The sequence below is a fragment of the Larimichthys crocea genome, unplaced genomic scaffold (assembly GCF_000972845.2).
Source record: "Larimichthys crocea isolate SSNF unplaced genomic scaffold, L_crocea_2.0 scaffold374, whole genome shotgun sequence".
NCBI lineage: Eukaryota > Metazoa > Chordata > Actinopteri > Sciaenidae > Larimichthys > Larimichthys crocea.
Genome location: NW_020854910.1, coordinates 27634 through 45496, shown reverse-complemented (window position 1 = coordinate 45496; position 17863 = coordinate 27634). Strand labels below are relative to the sequence as shown.

The 17863-nt window shown below is 43.6% G+C and overlaps 1 long non-coding RNA gene across 1 annotated transcript; it reads right to left on the bottom strand.

Annotated features, from left to right (window-relative positions):
* Window positions 1-9343: 9343 nt before the first annotated feature.
* LOC113745014 (uncharacterized) lies at window positions 9344-13099 on the bottom strand. The gene is made up of 3 exons (XR_003461944.1): window positions 13069-13099; window positions 9507-9578; window positions 9344-9404 (listed from the first exon to the last, which is right to left on the bottom strand). It is a non-coding gene; the product is annotated as an uncharacterized LOC113745014 (long non-coding RNA).
* Between the last annotated feature and the right edge of the window lie 4764 nt (window positions 13100-17863).

Below are 17863 nucleotides of genomic sequence, written 5' to 3'. Positions count from 1 at the left end.
ACATCATACACAGATGTTAATACTGTTATAGTTTCATCTTTTCTCCATATTAAGTGTAGTGAGGGCTAAATAATACATAACAGAACGCTTCTGCATCCTATAAATAAAATGGATTGATTGACTATAAATATCACAAAGGATTTGTGCTTATTTGAAACATACTGTTTTTGAAATGCTTCAGTCTGGTCATAGTCCATTCTTCATTCAAAGCTGTTTTCCTTCTACTTCCATTCTGATATGCTGCACGACTCATGTGCACATGTCTACTTAACTTGCAAAAAGTCGTTTATCTTCAATTGCACATTAACTGCATGTTCACAACTACTCATTTTTGCACAAAACAGGTTTTGCATTGTCCAAACCCAAATAAATGTTTAAAAGTGACGAGCAAATAAATACATCATAGTCTGGGCGAACTGGAGAGAAGCACCGGGATGAAGGCAAGAGTTCAGTATTAACACTTTGCTCTGAACTTAACATTCAGGCATGAATTAGGCAAAACAACCTAAACATATAGAAAAACAATACTCATCAGGATTTGGTGACATTTCAAACATAAAAGTAAAGATAAATTTAAACCTGGTTACAAGAAGAAGAAGAAGACGTACTGAAGTTCTGTAGATGGTTAATTATTTGAGTAAAACTTGAGAAAATCTTGGCAAAAAAAAACAACTATCAATTTGATTTCATAGATTAAAAATTACATTGAAATGACAATAAAGAAAAGTGTGAACAGAACAGCTCGTTAAAGCATCCTGCTGTAAGATATTTAAACTTGATGTCTGCATTAGAGACCGTGGTAAATCTTATCTTATTTTTTTAGCACATGTCAAAATTCCAGTCAAAAGATTTCTTTTTTTTTTTTACCTATCCATGACTTGTGATGTTTTTTCGTGCCTTCCAGGGGGACAACTCCAAGGGCCTTAACATCACGGAGGAATGGATGATGTTTATTTATTTATTTATTTTTATTATAAAGTAAAGGTTAATTTTTACATTATTTTTTAAGATTTAACAGAAAAAAAAGCAAAAATTCTCACATTTTATGAACCGATAACATTGGGAGATCTTAACAATTTCCCGTATTAATTTCATGAAACTTTTTTAGAGTATTCATTTTCTTAAGCAATAATTAAAGCGCGAGAATGGCAGGCAGCCATAGCAACAGTAACCAAGAACAGCAGTGGGCGGGGCATTCTACATCGAAGGCCAGGTATGATGTCATCAGAGAGTTTATAAGTAGTGAAGCATTCTTCACTTTGCTGAGTTGTTTGGCAGATTTTGAACAGGTGATTCAGCATCGTGAGCGAAAGAGGACAGTGCACCATGTCTTGGACTGATACAATTCGGACACACATTGCAAATATCACGGGCCGGACAGAAAGGAAGAGACTTCGCAGACAAGTGGAGGAGCTGCAGGGTCAGCTCCAAACAGTCAACTCCAATTTAGCACGTGTTCACAAACCTGGAGTCAAAGGAAATCTTCAACAATAGCTCAGGAACAGCTTGTGTCTGTTACAAAGGAGCTTTTTGAGGATAAAGAACGGAGTCGGCAACAAGAAAAGTTGTACCGCGAAGAAAGAGCCCAACACAGATTTGAAAACATACAAATAAATGACAGGAACAAGAAATTACAGGACGAGTTAGAGGATGCACAGAAAGAGATTAGGAGCATGCAAGATAACCACACATATGACACAGCTGTTTCGCAGAAGTTATGGAAAATACTCGCAGAACGAGAGAAATTCTGAACTAGGGAGGCGCTGAAGCAGAAAGACCTCCCGTTTTTTTTTTTACACACACACATAAACAGGAGGAAATTGGCTGGGGCAGCTGCTGCTGTTGGGGCGGCTGCTGCTGCTGCTGCTGGGAAAAACAAACATCAAGAGAAAACAGGGCTGCAAATTAATGGCAATGTAATGATTTAGTTATTCAAAGAAATTGATTATGGACAGATTGTATATTTGCTATTTATTTTTCATTCACTCACCTTAAGGCCAGCAATACGTCTTTTCAGACACTTTATTTTGGCCGCTTCCTCCTTCCTCTCCCTTCTGCAGCCGGGGTTTTGCTGGGGGTGGGAGGTGGAGGACCCCTCTCCTGGGTCCTCCACATCGAGGTGAGTGGCCATCGGTGGCTGAGGGTTGCTGGCCCTCAGGCTAGCCAGGGCGGCAATGGCCGCGGCCTTTTTGGCCTTGGCAAGCTCCGCCTGAATGCGCTGGACTGTGATGTCCGTATGGGCTTTTAGGTGTTTTGCCACATGCAGGACATGGGGAGTGCAGCCAGCGATGGGGCAGGGTCCCGGGGGGATCACGGTTCGCCCCGTGGCCATAGAATTCAAAATGGCCCTTTCTCTAGGGTTTCGCACCATGTGGGTTTCACGAATGTGCTTTGCAACCATCTGCAAAGCCTTGCCACAGATGGGGCACACTCCGTTCTGCTTTGTTTTCGTCATCTTTGAAATTAAAGAAAGAAAAACTAGGTCCACTGAACAGGAAACTGTCTAGCAAATTACAGATGGTAATTACAGATGAATTTAGGCAAAGCTTCGGCAAATACTGCATATTAAAGTCACGTTTTTACTCACAACTACTGCCTCAAGATGTTACTACGCCCGTAATAACGGTAAAATAGTCCGTCATCCGACAGTCATAAGTAGTAAGTAAGTAAGTTCAGCCTCAGAAAACATTAAAACAGTTAATAATTACAATATTTTCGGCAAATACTCACTTTCACTTGCTCTCAAAATCGCTGTCGGACACTCTTCAATCTTCTCCGGTCCTTAGGGGCGTAGTAAATTGCCGTTACACGGGACTCACACAGGATTCTCCGGTTCGCACACATTTATTCCCTGTCAAAAAGATTAGGGATGAAGGCCAACCAGTGAAATGGTGATTTGTACAAGACCTACAAGCTGTGAATGCTGCAGTACAGCCACATGCTCCCAATGTTCCAAATCCCTACAATATTTTATCACAAGTGCCTGCAGATGCTAAGTTTTTCTCAGTGGTTGATCTCTCAAATGCCTTTTTCAGTGTGCCAGTGCACCCTGATAGTCAGTTTTGGTTCGCTTTCACCTTTAATGGCAAACCATACACATTCACTCGTTTGTGTCAAGGTTATTGTGAGAGTCCAACTATTTACAATGCAGCTCTTAAGGACAGCTTAGAGCCTTTAGTCCTGACTCCCGGGACAGCATTGTTGCAGTATGTTGATGATTTGATGATTTGTAGCCCCACTAAAGAGCAGTGTGAGGCTGATACAGTGACTCTGTTAAGGCATTTGGCTGATCATGGGCATAAGGCCAGTTTGTCTAAACTTCAATTTGTACAGCAGGAAGTTGTTTTTCTGGGTCATGTGATCACAGCAGAGGGCAAATCCCTCTCACCCAAACGTGTAGAAGCTATTCAAAAATTGCCCAAACCTCTGACAAAAAAACAACTAATGTCTTTTTTGGGAATGTGCTCTTATTGTCGACAATTTATCCCTAACTATGCTGAGTTAGAGGCCCCATTGGGAGCCCTAATTTATGGTAAAGGTCTACAATCTTCAGACCGTTTGACCTGGACTCATGATGCAACACAGGCATTCACTGATTTGAAGCTTTTATTGCAGTCAACTCCTACATTAGGCCTCCCAGACCCACTCAGGCCTTTTACTCAGACTGTGGATGAAAAGAATGGTTGTATGACATCAGTTCTTTTGCAGGAACATGGAGGGCGGCTGAGACCAGTGGCCTATTTCTCTTCTAAGTTAGAGCCAGTGGCTGCTGGACTGCCCCGCTGCCTCAGGGCAGTAGCGGCTCCCCTTCCGTTTCTGGTTTGTGTGTGGAGTGTGAGTGGTGGAGTTTTGAACTGGTTTTCTGTCTCTGGTGTTTCCATCTGTTTTTCGTGCATGATCAGGTCAGGGCTTTTTTGATACTTTCTTGTCGAGTGTCGGTGAGGGCTCCGGTTCTCTACCAGGTGTTTTTCGGGAGGAATGGCGTCCACCGAGACGCCACCTCCATCCATCCGGCAGGGAGTGAGGATAGTCCCGCCGGATGGCAGCGTCAGTGTGGAGGAGGTGTTGTTGGCTGTCGGTGAGCAGGTAGGGCATGATAAACTCTGTTACGCATCACGGATGAACAAAGCGGTGGTTGTTTTCCTGAAAGATGAAGCGCATGTTCATCAGCTGATAGAGAGCGCTGTGTTTATCAGGGACTTGTTTGGACAGGTGTCCCCGCTGTCTGTCCCCTCTGTGCGGATCACCGTGTCCGGTGTGCCGCTGTTCATACCGAACGAGCTGCTAGAGAATGAGCTCCGGAGGTTCGGTAAATTTGCCAGCGGTTTTAAAACGATCAGTTTGGGCTGTAAGGACCCCAAACTGAAGCACGCGCAGTCTCTGAGGCGCCAGGTGTTCATGTTCCTGCACTCACCTGCACATGTTTTAGAGTGAAACATGGTGATGGCTCGTACATGGTCTATGCCAGCTCCGGGCACATGAGATGCTTTGAGTGTGGGGACGTGGGGCATAAACGGTTTGCGTGTCCGTACAAACAGCAGGTGGATGGGGCCGGTGCTGCGGTGGCGGACGCTGCCGCTCCCGGTGCAGCGGTGGCGGGCGCTGCGTCCTGCGGGGCGGGCGGTGTCTCGGAGATGGATTGCGGTGTTGTGGCTGCAGAAACTAGTGGTGTTAGCTCACATGCTCATGATAGACAGGGACAGAAGCAGCTGCTGACTGCACAGACTGTGAGCAGAGCTCAGTCTGCAGGCAGTGAAGTGCAGTCACAGTCAGCAGGGAATGAGGAGGAAACAGCTTCCACTAGTGCGCTGTGCAGTGGACAGTCTGTGGGGAACAGCCAGGCTTCACATGAGGAGGACTTGTCAGAGCCAGAGTCAGACACAGTCTCTGTTGGGGACTTCTCTAACAGGAGCACTGAACTCTATTCTTTAGAGGAGATCAACCAGTTTCTGGATGAAACTTATAAGAAGTCTGTAAAAGTGAGCGACTACTTCAATGACACCGAGAAGTTTGTGAGATCTGTCAGCATACTGAAGAGACTGGTTGGGTTTGACCTCCTTGATGAGAAGAAACGGTTCCGTCTTAAAAAGCACATGACATCTTTGAGAAAGGCAGCACAGAGTAGACCTGTTAGAAGAACCAGGAAGTAAACATCATGCAGTATCACAAGGTGGCGCTCTTTTCTTACTGCGCTCTGTCTGTTCCGGCTTGTCTGCTTCTCTTTTCTGTCCTCTCCATGCCGAGCCTAAAAACTGGGTCTTTAAACATCAACGGGGGGAGAGACAGGCACAAGACGGCTCTAATCTCTGAGGTCTCTGCTCAAAACTTGACTTGATGTGCTGTTTTTACAAGAAACACACACTACTGCAGCCGACGAGGTAGATTGGGGTTTATGGTGGGAGGGTTCAGTCTTCCTCAGCCATGGCACTAATTTCAGCGCAGGAGTAGCTGTCTTGTTTAAAGAAACTGCAAATGTAACGATCCTATCTTCAGCTGAGATTGTGAAGGGTCGGCTACTGATTGTCAGGGCAGAAATAGAGAGTGTATTCTGCTTCAGCCTATACGCCCCAAATCAGGGAAGAGAGAGTGGGATTCTTCAACCTGCTTAAAAATGAACTGAAGAATCATCTTCAAGATCAGCTCATCATTGCTGGTGATTTTAACTGTACTTTAGATTTCACTGTAGACAGGACAAGCGAGGAACCCCACCCACAGTCAAGTCAGAGCCTATGCAGCACCATTACACATTTGGACTTACTGGACACATGGAGAGTCAAACATCCACAGTCCAGACAGTACACATGGGTCAGGATGAACAATAACAGAATCAGTGCAGCTAGACTGGACAGGATTTATATATCCAAAGCTCTTAGTTCCAGACTAGTGCAGGGCAACATCAGCCCAGTTGGTTTCACTGACCACCATTTGGTCAGTGCAGAGCTACTGATTACACCAGGCGAGAGGATCAGGTCTCACTGGTCTTTTAACAACAAACTCCTGCAGGACAGCAGCTTTTGCAAAACTTTTGAACATTTCTGGCAGCAGTGGAAAAATAAGAAACCTGATTTTAGCTCTTTGAAGATATGGTGGGAAGTGGGTAAAGCACAGATTCGTGTTTTTTCATGTTTTCTGCCAGCAGTACACCTCCCATTCCACTGCTAGGATTAAGGCAGCTGTCAGAGACCTAGAAAACAGTATTAAGATCATTGAGGAGAATGCACACAGCAATACTGATCCCACTGTTGGTGACCTGCTTCGGGAGAAGAGGTTGGCCTTGAGCTCCTTCCTGCAGGAGAGAGTGAAGGGAGCTCTCGTCAGGTCTCGGTTCCTCCATCTAAAGGACATGGATAGCCCAAGCTCTTTCTTTTTTAATCTGGAGAGGTCTGTGGCACAAAAGAGGCAAATGGTTTGCCTTGAACTTCCAGGGGGCAGAATTACCACCAGTCCTGGGGAGATGAGGAGCCATGCTATAGACTTCTATACTGACCTGTTTGGGGCGGAGCAGTGTAGTATGGAATGTCGTGAGGAGCTTCTGGAAAGGCTTCCACAGCTCAGTCCAGAGGAGAGGGCTGCTTTGGACTGCCAGCTGTCTTTGGAGGAACTGACCGAGGCAGTGAATCAGATGACATTGGGACGGGCACCAGGGATTGACGGCCTCTCCACTGACTTTTATAAACATTTCTGGAGAATTCTTGGACCTGACCTTCATCTTGTGTTGCAGGAGTGCTACAGGACAGGATCCCTTCCTGTTTCTTGTCGGAGAAGAGAAGAGTTGCTGCCCAAGAAAGGAAATCTGGCCTTACTTAAGAACTGGAGGCCAGTTTCCCTACTCTGCACAGACTACAAGATTATTTCAAGAGTTTTATCAAACAGACTCAAGGACATCCTTGAAATAATTGTGGCCCATGACCAAACTTACTGTGTTCCGGACAGGACCATTATGGACAACATCTTTCTTGTGCGAAATGTAATTGAAATGTCTAAATGTGGTAATATTGACTTTGGTATTGTTTCTTTGGACCAGGAGAAAGCTTTTGACAGGGTGGATCACTCTTATTTGTTTTCTGCACTTCGGGCTTTTGGTAATGGTGATGGGTTCGTGGACTGGGTTAGTTTGTTGTATAAGGGTGCACAATGTATGGTGAAGATGGGAGCTGGGCTGAGTGGGCCAATCTCTGTACAGAGAGGGATAAGGCAGGGGTGCCCAATTTCTGGGCAGCTGTACAGCCTCGTCATTGAGCCTCTGCTGTGCAAACTGAGGAGTCGTCTCGGTGGTCTCTCACTGCCTGCATCCCCCAAGCCGGACCGTCCACCTACTGTCTCTGCTTATGCAGATGATGTCAATGTTTTTGTTTCGAATCAGGGGGATGTGAAACATTTGCAGGAGATCTTGTCACTGTACGAAAGGGCCTCCTCTGCCCGGGTAAACTGGGTCAAAAGTGAGGCATTGTTAGTGGGGCAGTGGAGGGGGAAAACTATCCCTAGTCTGCCTGGAGGTCTTCAGTGGGGAAAGGAAGGCTTGAGAGTGTTGGGAGTGTTTTGGGGGACTGAGGGCTTTCAAGCTAAGAACTGGGAGGGAGTGAAGGAGAAAGTGTGTGCCCGGTTGTCTAAATGGAAATGGTTGCTACCGCAGTTGTCATATAGGGGAATGGTTCTGGTTGCCAATAATCTGGTCGCCTCAACTCTTTGGCATAGACTCACAGCTCTAACACCACCAAGAGGCCTAGTGGAAGACATTCAAAGAGCCATACTGGATTTTTTCTGGTCTGGGAAGAGCCCGGCTGCTGCTAAGGAAAGCTGGGAGGCTGGGTTACGATAAACAGCTTTTTCTCCTGCGCCTCGGCGACGTGGATCTCACTGGGTTAACGTCTTTTTACAGCTCTGTGTTACAGGCATGGCAGATTTTCCGGGTTGCTCGTGTGGAAAACGAGACTCCAGGTATGTGGCTGTTTGAGGAGCCATTGTTTTTTAATAACTTTATAAGGGCCCAAACACTGCTGTCTGCCAGCCTGAGAGTCAGCCTTAGAGAGGCTGGCTGGACCAAACTCGGCCACCTGATGAGGATGACGGCAGGCTCTGTGGACACCTTAAAGGAGAGGAGTAACATCACCTCAAAAAGACTGATCAGCAGAGTGGTGGAGGAAGTCTGCGCTGCCCTGCCTCCATCCCACAGAGCATTTGTTAAGAACCCGGCGTTATGTGACCAGTGGAGTGAAGAGGGTGAGTACAGCTTTCCCTCTTTATCTATTACTCCAGCTGTGGGTGAGTGGCAGGAGGGAGGTGGTCAGCTGTTGTCCTTCTCAACTCCTCACTTGGACAGGTTCCAGGTTGCAGGGAAGAAGGAGGTCTATCAGAGCTGTGTGAAGGTTCTGAACCTGCGCTCCTTGGCTGGGACAAATGATTTGAGGTGGGCTGAGTTTTTTGGTTCAGATATTTCCCCAAAAGGCAGCTGGCGGTCCCTGTACAGGCTGCCTGTTGAAAAATGGGCAGCAGACCTCCAGTGGAGGATTGTACATGGGACAATAGCTACGAACAGATACAGGGCGCACATGGATCCGGAGCTGGGGGAGGAGTGTGTCTTTTGCTCTCAGGCTGAGACCCTGGAACATTTATTTTCTCTTTTGATTTGTTCATTTTTGGTCCAAAATACTGTGCTGAAAGAAAAGCTGTGCACACACTGATGAACTTTTTATCTGCTACTGCAAAGCTGGCCATTTGGCTGACGTGCAGGAACCGGACTCAGGGTGATGGTAGTGTGCAGCTGGTGCTGGTTCTGGAGGGGCTGCTGAAGGCCCGTCTGAGGGTGGAGTATGCATATTATCATATGATGGACAAAATTCAGGCTTTCAGTTGCATATGGTCTGTTGGGGGTGTGTTGTGCTCTGTGGGGGAACATGGGGAGCTGGTTGTCAATTTTTGAGTTTTTTGGGGTTTGTTTTTGTTTTTTGACCTGAACTAATGATGTGAACTGACCTGTTTCTCCTTGGGATTGTTTAATAAAGGGACTTTGAAAACCAAAACCTCTGTCGCTCCTCTCCTCTTCTCTTCTCCTCTGTCGCTCCTCTTCTCTTCTCCTCTCCTCTTCTCTCCTCTGTCGCTCCTCTTCTCTTCTCCTCTCTCCTCATATTCTCTTGATCTCTGATTGGCTTATTAAAGCAGTATTCACACTCGTACATATTGTCATGGCCAACTGGTCTGTAGTATTCACCTCCATTGTACACATATACAGACCGCCCATGAACAGTATGTTTGTAAAGATCATCAAAGGATTTGCATGGAGGCAGGACTTTAGAACACTTGCAGCATCTCAGGCGGTCGCCCATGTTACTTCTGAAGGTACATTCCCCATTTTGATGATTTATCCAGCAGTCGTGTGGTGACTTTTGTGTGCAACTTGTGTTTTCCTGAAAGATAAAAAATATAAATTGTAATAACTTTATGATATAACAACCAACTTATAACAGAAAGTCCATGTGTATACATGTACAGCAGAGTACAGTACATACCTGTTAATTAAAACTCATTTCCAGGTGATGACCTCATGAAGCTGATTGAGAGAATGCCAAGAGTGTGCAAAGCTGTCCAAGGAAAATAATCTAAAATATAAAACACATTTTGTTTTGTTTACAAATTGTTTTGTTCACCACATAATTCCATATTGTGTTATTTCATAGTTGAAAACATGGATGTATTGAAATAATGGGAAATCTATGGGGTAATGTTTGAAAGCTGAAAATCATGCCTAAGTGTTCAAACTTTATGGTCAGCTGTAGAAATGCTTAACATATTAAACCAGAGACTCATAGCACCACCATGTGGTCAATTATTTCTTTTTTTAAGTCATGAAACATGAGGAGTTTCTTTATCAAGCTAAAGATCAAGCTAAACTAAACATGGACGTAGCACATTTTGAACAGTTTTTCTCCAATTTACTTTGGAAATCATGAAAAAGACAAATTGCATTTGGGGGGCTGTGTTGGCAGGAGGCCATGGTTCTATAGAGTGGATCTAAAAAGTCTGCACACCACTGTTAAAATGCCAGGTTTTTGTCATGCAAAAAAATGAGAGAAGATAAATCATGTCAGAACTTTTTCCACCTTTAATGTGTCCTAACATGAACAATTCAATTGAAAAACATACTGAAATCTTTTAGGGGGAAAAAAATAAATAAAGAACTTATAGTAACCTGGTTGCTTAAGTGCACACACCCTTAAACTAATACCACCTTTTGTTTTATTACAGCACTGAGTCTTTTTGGGTATTATATGCTATTAGCATGGCACATCTTGACTTGGCAATATTTGCCCACACTTCTTTGCAAAGGTTCTAAAATCTGTCAGATTGTGAGGGCATCTCCTGTGCACAACCCTCTTCAGTGGCCTGAGTTTCCATCCTTGGCCATCCGGGCTGCAGTGGAAGAGCAGGAGAAGGAGGATGGAGCTCTGCTAACCTTTAGAACACCAGAACTACCAGACTTCTCTAAGGTGTCGAAGAAAGGTCTGAACGATGAAGGTTCTCAACAGGGCAGCATTAACCGGTGTCTGGGAGTCAAAGAGATTTGACGTCTTTGCAACGGGGTCTCTAGGTCTCTCTCTGTGCTCTCTCGCCAGCAGGTTCCATGGATCGTGGCCCGTGGTCCTGCACAACGTCCACTACATATACTGGCATTATTGTTACCATATCTCCATTACAGTTTATAGTTATACTAACTATAAACTGTAATCTGCCCCTCTGATGATGAAGCTGTTTAAATGGCTGAAATGTTGCTGGTGCTGGAGTAAATGTACTTAATTACTTTACACTACTGTAACTTACACATGCAGATAGATTCTTTCAAAATAAAAGACTGACAGTCTCAATAAAACCCTTGTAGAAGATAGTAAAACAGACATTAAAGGAACTCTCTTTGATTTGAGTATTAATGACATTTCAGAATAAACTAACATAAAACTAGTCCCTGATGGAGGAGTGGCTCTGGGGTTCATGCAGTAACATAGGACTATTGATTTGATCAATTAAAAAGATGAAAAGTTTACATTTCTTATCGTCCTCTGACAGACCTTTCACCGACTCAAACAGCTGTTCTCTGACTTCTCTCCACAGACTGAACACTGCCTGAGTTGATTTGCCTAATGAGTAACACTTCACTGCATATCTCCAAGATAATACAGGCAGTCTATGTGCTCCTGATAGCGAGTGAATCATTAAAAACTCATTTAAATGATGGTTGGAGAGCAGTAAGCAAGTATTACCTGCTGGTGCCACCTTTGAGTGGGGAAAACACTCCACCCACACCTGCTCTGTAAACATGATGGAGGCAACACCTGATGCTGGCGTTAGCAGCCAGCCTGGACCTGGACCAGGCGTTCAGATGCAGACTGATGAAGTCTACTAATGACTGATTAACGAACTGCCTCACTAAATGGACTGCAGGTCAGTGTCAGTGTTAGAGGACAGGCAGAGGTTGACAGAGAGCATCCTCTGAGATAACTGAACTTTATTTTGACACAGAAGAGTTGGAATAAAGTCCTATGTCACAGAGCTGTTACTGTGCTGTCAGTTGAGGTTAGAAGTCTGCTCTGAGATGCTCATATTGAAAATGAACAGTGAAAACTTTTTTTAGTTTTTCATATAGAACATATTTCATGTTTGATGTATTTTTTCATAGATTTCTTCAGCTACTAAATTCAGTCTGATCTGAAACATGTTTGAATAGGTTTGGATGCTTTTCACAGAAAAAGAATATGTGCGATTAATTTAGATTAATTAATCACACAGCTAAATTAATTGACAATTTTTTTAATCGATTGACAGCCCTAATATTAATGCATGTTACTAACTAAACTTCTTCCCCAGAGTTTCTGTGCTCTGTCGTCCAGCAGGTTCTCATGGATCGTGGCTGCTGCTGTGATCCTGTATGACGTCTATCTATCTATCTATCTGTCTATCTATCTATCTATCTATCTATCTATCTATCTATCTATCATCTATCTATCATCTATCTCCCCTCTTCATCTCCCCTCTCTACTAACTCAACCGGCCGCCAAGTGCTTGCTCATGGTGGAACTGTTGGTCTCTGTAAATAATATAAAGAGTACGGTCTAGTGACATGAGACAACTTGTTATGATATGTCGCTATACAAATTGAATTGAATTGAAAACTGAACTGACAGCTGTCACAGATGTCACAAGTTTTAGTTTGCAATCACATTTTAGTCAAGATTTTAAAATATGAACACAAAAGTCAACGGAGGGAAGTGAAAATGAGTCAAATAGATGAGTTAGTATCAGTTCTCTTACTTTGTGCCTGAAGGTCCAGGTTCTTTACTGAAGCTCATAGGAATATCTCTGGACCTGTCACTCTGCATAGACAGACAGCTGTGATAGGAGACTCTGGAGTCAGAAGATAGAGGAAGAGGAGGACAGAGCAGTCAGTCTGAGAGGTGAAACAAGTTGCACTTGAAAACACCATTCCATTAAAATGATGTTCCCATGTCAGCAAAGGGAAAACCAGAAAACATTTTCTCCATAAAATATGATCCAATGTCACCAAAATCAATGAAATAGTTGGTGGTGTGTGACTCACTAAGTTACACAGTATGAGAACAGACGCACGAATGACAGAGACACCAGTCACCTGATTAGTCATCTATTTATCTATCCATTACAAGTCTGTGTAGATTAAAGACACTGACAGGAAGAGAATGCCGCACCAAATCTCATTTGGCAGTGTTGTGAACGTCGTGTTGATGATGAAACAGGTTCAGAAAGTTGTGAAAAACTTCTTTTTAGTGTCACTAAATGTTCACAAGTTTCTCCACCGTCTCTGAAAACACGACTGAGTACGTAGAGAGGAAAAACTAGAGGCATTCACGACGACAGCTACGTATTCTCCTTCTGTTTGAAACAGCTGTTTTCACTGTGTCACACTGACACGTTCAGTTGACGGCCACCAGTTAACACGGTCACTCGTTGAACCGAAACACCTGGGAATCAGAGAAATCAAGTTGTTTGTGTTCAGACATTAATAAAATAATGTAATAAATCAAATGTTGGATTAACACTCACCCTGCCTCAGCATTCACTGCTCCTCGTTCTGCTCTGTGCACTCAAGATAGAGTCTGAACTAGAGTTGCACGATACCCACGGTATACCCGGTACCCCGCGGTGCCAAATCATAACCGTCGCTACTATACTACAAATTTTACACGACGGTCCTACCGTGGATTACTATATTACCGGTGCCAGTCTCCGCTACATAGCGGCCGCCTCTGCTCTCCTCCCAGCTTCTCACTGCACGCTACTCCTTTGTAAACAAACCAACGTGGAACCGCAACCGAACTACACAGCTTCTGAATGATTGGTTGTTTGCCTGTTACTGGTGACGTCCAGGGATATGATAGGCTGTTTCCACACGCTGGGTCCGCCCGTCTGTTAGCTGATTGGCTGTTTGTGCGTTTCTGCCGGCAAGAACGAACTCCGCGAAGACAGCTCCGCTTCGATAAACTCGCTTCAAAACAACAACAGCTAAAGTTCTGTCTCGCCCAGACACGAGACAACACACTCACCATGGCAGAAGCACCGGGCCCGAGCAGCGAGTTGGCCGTGGCGTCTTCGTCAGTGGCAACACTAATTTTGCTTAAAAAACAAACGTCGTTGTTTCAAACTAACTTGTACAAATACATTGCAGTTTATAAAAATAATAATAATAAAAAAGGCCGCAGTATCGCGATAATACCCGGAACCGCGATACTTGTGTTGGTATAGTATCGTGGTTACTCATTTTGGTACGTGAACAACGCTAGTCTGAACAAACACCATCACTTCTACATTTATAGGAAAACGTATGTGTGGTGTGTGTGTGTGTGTGTGTGTGTGTGTGAGCTCTGTTGCGTGCAACTTTGAACTTTGAACATGTCTGTATTTCTTCTTGGCCAAGCTTCAATAAATGTTACAGCATAAGACATCACAGGCTCCTGAACACTTTCTTCCCTCCTGACCTCACCATTGACCTTTGACTTCAGTGATTTCTCCACAACAAAACATCTTGGAAAGACAATTTGCTCCTCAGTCTTCACCTTGTGAACCGATTCACCTTGTTGATAGTCACAAGGTTCTATACCTGTCTTTGCTCCAAAAACTGTGATGAAGCTGTTTAAATGGCTGACATGCTGCTGGTGCTAGAGTAAAGGTACTTAATTACTTTACACTACTGTAAGTTACACATGCAGATAGATCCTTTCAAAATAAAAGACTGACAGTCTCAATAAAACCCTTGTAGAAGATATCATACGTGCAAGGTGTGTGTTTTATGTCTCTCCTCCCCCCTTCCTTGTGTTTTTTTTTGTTTTTACTAGGTGATTGCAGTACAAATACTTCTCACCTGTGAAGGCAGGCAGGCTGCTGCTGATCACTGGCTCCCCACCTCCCCAGCTGGCCTATGGTGAAGGAGAAGGCCTCTTAAAATGGAGGATGCCAGCCTTCTCTCTCTTGCTCTTTTTTTCCACTTGTGCTGCCCTTGTTTATTCTTGTGAACCTTACAGAGTTGTTAGAGGTGGCGGGAGGTTTTTTACTTGGGACTAGGTAAGATGGGGTACCCTATACACTACCACACACGTAGGCATTTTTTGTTATCTCACTAGAGTTATTGGTTGTGCCACTTTTGTACTGTTTTGAGAAAGAAACAATTAGGAATTAAATATGAACAAACCCCTCGTGTATTGTAAAATTCAGAAATCTACAAATAAACTAAATATTTACATAAAAAATTTTTTCTATAACATGAGTGGGTTTTTGACATCGTCTTTACTCTTGTCTGAAAAAAGACATTTCATGGAGGCAAAATAGTCCAAAATCATAAAATGAAACAGTTTCAGTATGCAGTCTCAGCTGAAACTATACTATCTAATAAATCATTTATGTCACACATTTAAATAAACAAACGTTGAACGTTGTCTGAGGGGAGGCCCAAAGTCTTTGACTTTGAAAGCCTGCACTAGAGGTTAGATGTATGCAGTCTCAGCTGAAACTATACTATCTAATAAATCATTTATGTCACACATTTAAATAAACAAACGTTGAACGTTGTCTGAGGGGAGGCCCAAAGTCTTTGACTTTGAAAGCCTGCACGAAAAAAAAAAAAAAAAAGAAAAAAAAAAAAAAAAATAGAGGTTGATGGGCACAGCCTGTCACTTGTTCCCTGGTAGATAAATGTGTCTGTGTTAACGAGGAAAGAACAGAACTCTATGGGTTGAAAGGGCTCAGACATTTATGTTGCTCAAATGTAATTATCTAAGAGAAGTTCATTTTTTGCAGGAAATGTGAAATTGACATTATTCGGTGCTGTTTGTTGCATATTATATCCTTGTAATTCTAACGTGTGTGTATTGTTTCAGTATCATGTGGAAATCCAAGACCATAACTACAGCATGTCGGTCAGAGAGGACAAAGAAGCCTGCAGCTCACAGGCAGTGTCTGGGTTTTATTTTTAATAGATTTATTTTTCAATGGTTTATGTCCCAAATTGTTCAAAATGCCATTCTCCAGAACGAGAGAATTAGACTGCTTGACAAAATGTAGAAATCCTGACAGAATCTATTTTCAACACTGAGTGTTTTGAGACATTGTACAGGCAGATTGCACTGTATATAGCAGTCATTTACATTTACATGAGTGTAATAAGCAGTGCATTTCCATCTAATCTTAAAACTTTGCTCTGTGAAATCTTCACTTTTCAATTTCAGCTTGTTTAGTAAGTAAATTTACTGAAGCCTGACATCCTCTTTCTTAATTCTCCAAAGCACCAGCACTCTGCTACACCTACCAGCCTGCCCCAGAAGAGGAAGCGGACCTCTGTAGCCCGTCCTTCCCAGCCTTCTCCTGGGCTGCTGAGTCAAGTTTTCACTGCTTCTACCAGCTCGTTGGACATGGTCCCAAGTTGCCAACATGATTTGTTGAGGTATGATTGGACAAAATCTGTTTTTTCAACACATTTCAACATGTGACTTTTTCCATGAAATAGATCATAATTGTTTCATTTCTGTTTCTCTGCTCCTCACAGGTACAAGAATGGACACCTGCGTCCAAACACTTTAGAGCTGGGACGTCGGATCAAAACCGAGCTGTGGGAGCGACTGGGTCGTCCTAGCTTCACAGAATCAGTCAGTGAAGATGGACTGGTGCCTATCAACCAGCATTTTGGGGTCGGAGTCCATCCTCATCATTATGATATGGACATTTCTGGCGAACCAAAGCCTGGCAAGCCAAAACAGAAGAACAGAGAGCCAGGAAGTAGGAATTGAATGCTCCATTCCATCCTCTACCTACAACCTCCTACCTCATCAACCTACAGTTTGTATTGTTTGTCATGCTAAAAGGATTGTCAATAAATCACCAAAAAGAAAACTGTGGAGTTTTTTGGACAAAGACACGCGTCAACTACATCCTCGTGCTCCATAGCTTTAGAGTTTGTTTAAAAGTAAGAAGCAACGAAACCACACTAACATTAGTCAAAAACTAAGCTCGTTTTGAGAACGACGCATACAGACGGATACCTCGACAGAAGAAGAGGATTATACAAGAAAGAAAGAAGACAGAACAAGCTAGGTGCACGTTCTGGATGTGGATAAGCCACTAAGTGAGTAACGGGGATATCGTTACAGCGCCGAGCGGGAGCAAGCGTCCAGCTGAGCCTGAAGCATCACACAGTTAAGTTACGGTGGACATTTCTCAGAGCGCACATTAAGTTAAAACTCTTGGAAGCTTCCCCGGAAACATTTTAGAGGAGTAAGAAGCTGTCATTGTGAATCAAGAGGACAGTTTGTGTGCTCAAGCTTTTTAAGAGCGAAACCGTAAACAATTGAAGTTGCGGCAGACGGCCACAGGAGGGCGCCATAGCCCACGGCAAAGTCTGTAGAGGAAAAAATGAACAGGCTTAAGAATGAGAGAAAAGGCAAGTTGTCTCAGATTACTCGTAAAAGGAACGATATTGAAATCCTAAAGAAAGACAGAGCTAATGTGGAAGTACTTAAAGAAGAAGCACTGTTTTTTGCATCTTTGGCAAGTTTTATGGACAATTTAAAGAGATTAATGCTGAGCTATTAACTCTTCTTGAGGTTGGAGATATGAAAGAGGACCAGGAGAACTGGTTTACGCACAAATGTGGAGAAATTGAGAACTTTGTTCAAGAAACAGAGGACTGGATTGATAGGATAATGAGTTATCCTGAAGAAGAAAACAACGATGAAAACGGAGGTGACGATGATATACAACCGAGTGACATCATCTCAGGTTATCGGTCGCACATCCAAAAGGGAGAAAAACTGGCTCAATGGCAAGTCGCTTATCACAGGTTTCCAACACGTTCCACTCGCTTAAAGCTAGAGGCAGAATGCAAAGAACTGCTAGCACAAGCTGCCTTTTAAAACAAAAAACAAGAAATTGAGATCGAGGAGGCACGCATAAAGGCACGCAAGGAACAGTTGGATCTACAGGCCAAAATTGCTGCAAAAGATGCCAAGATAAAGGTTTATGCAGATTATGAAGATGGTCAAGATGGAATGACTGAATATTACAAATCAGAGCGCATGCATAAAACAGGTCGCAGGGACACCTGTCAAGTAAAGATGAGGATAAGGAGATGCATACTCGTGTGAGTTTCACTGCACCTATGAGTACACATCAGCCACCTCAGCCTGGTTATGTTCATCCCAGGGCCTCAACACATCCACCTGTAGGCTCACAGCAACCAGCTCGGACTGCTACTGTTCGTGTCAGGGCCTCAACTCAAGGAGCCGCCAGTTCAGCAGCACCTACAAATCACTTGCAGCAAGCAGCCACATCTGATGGCATTTGTAAAATAATG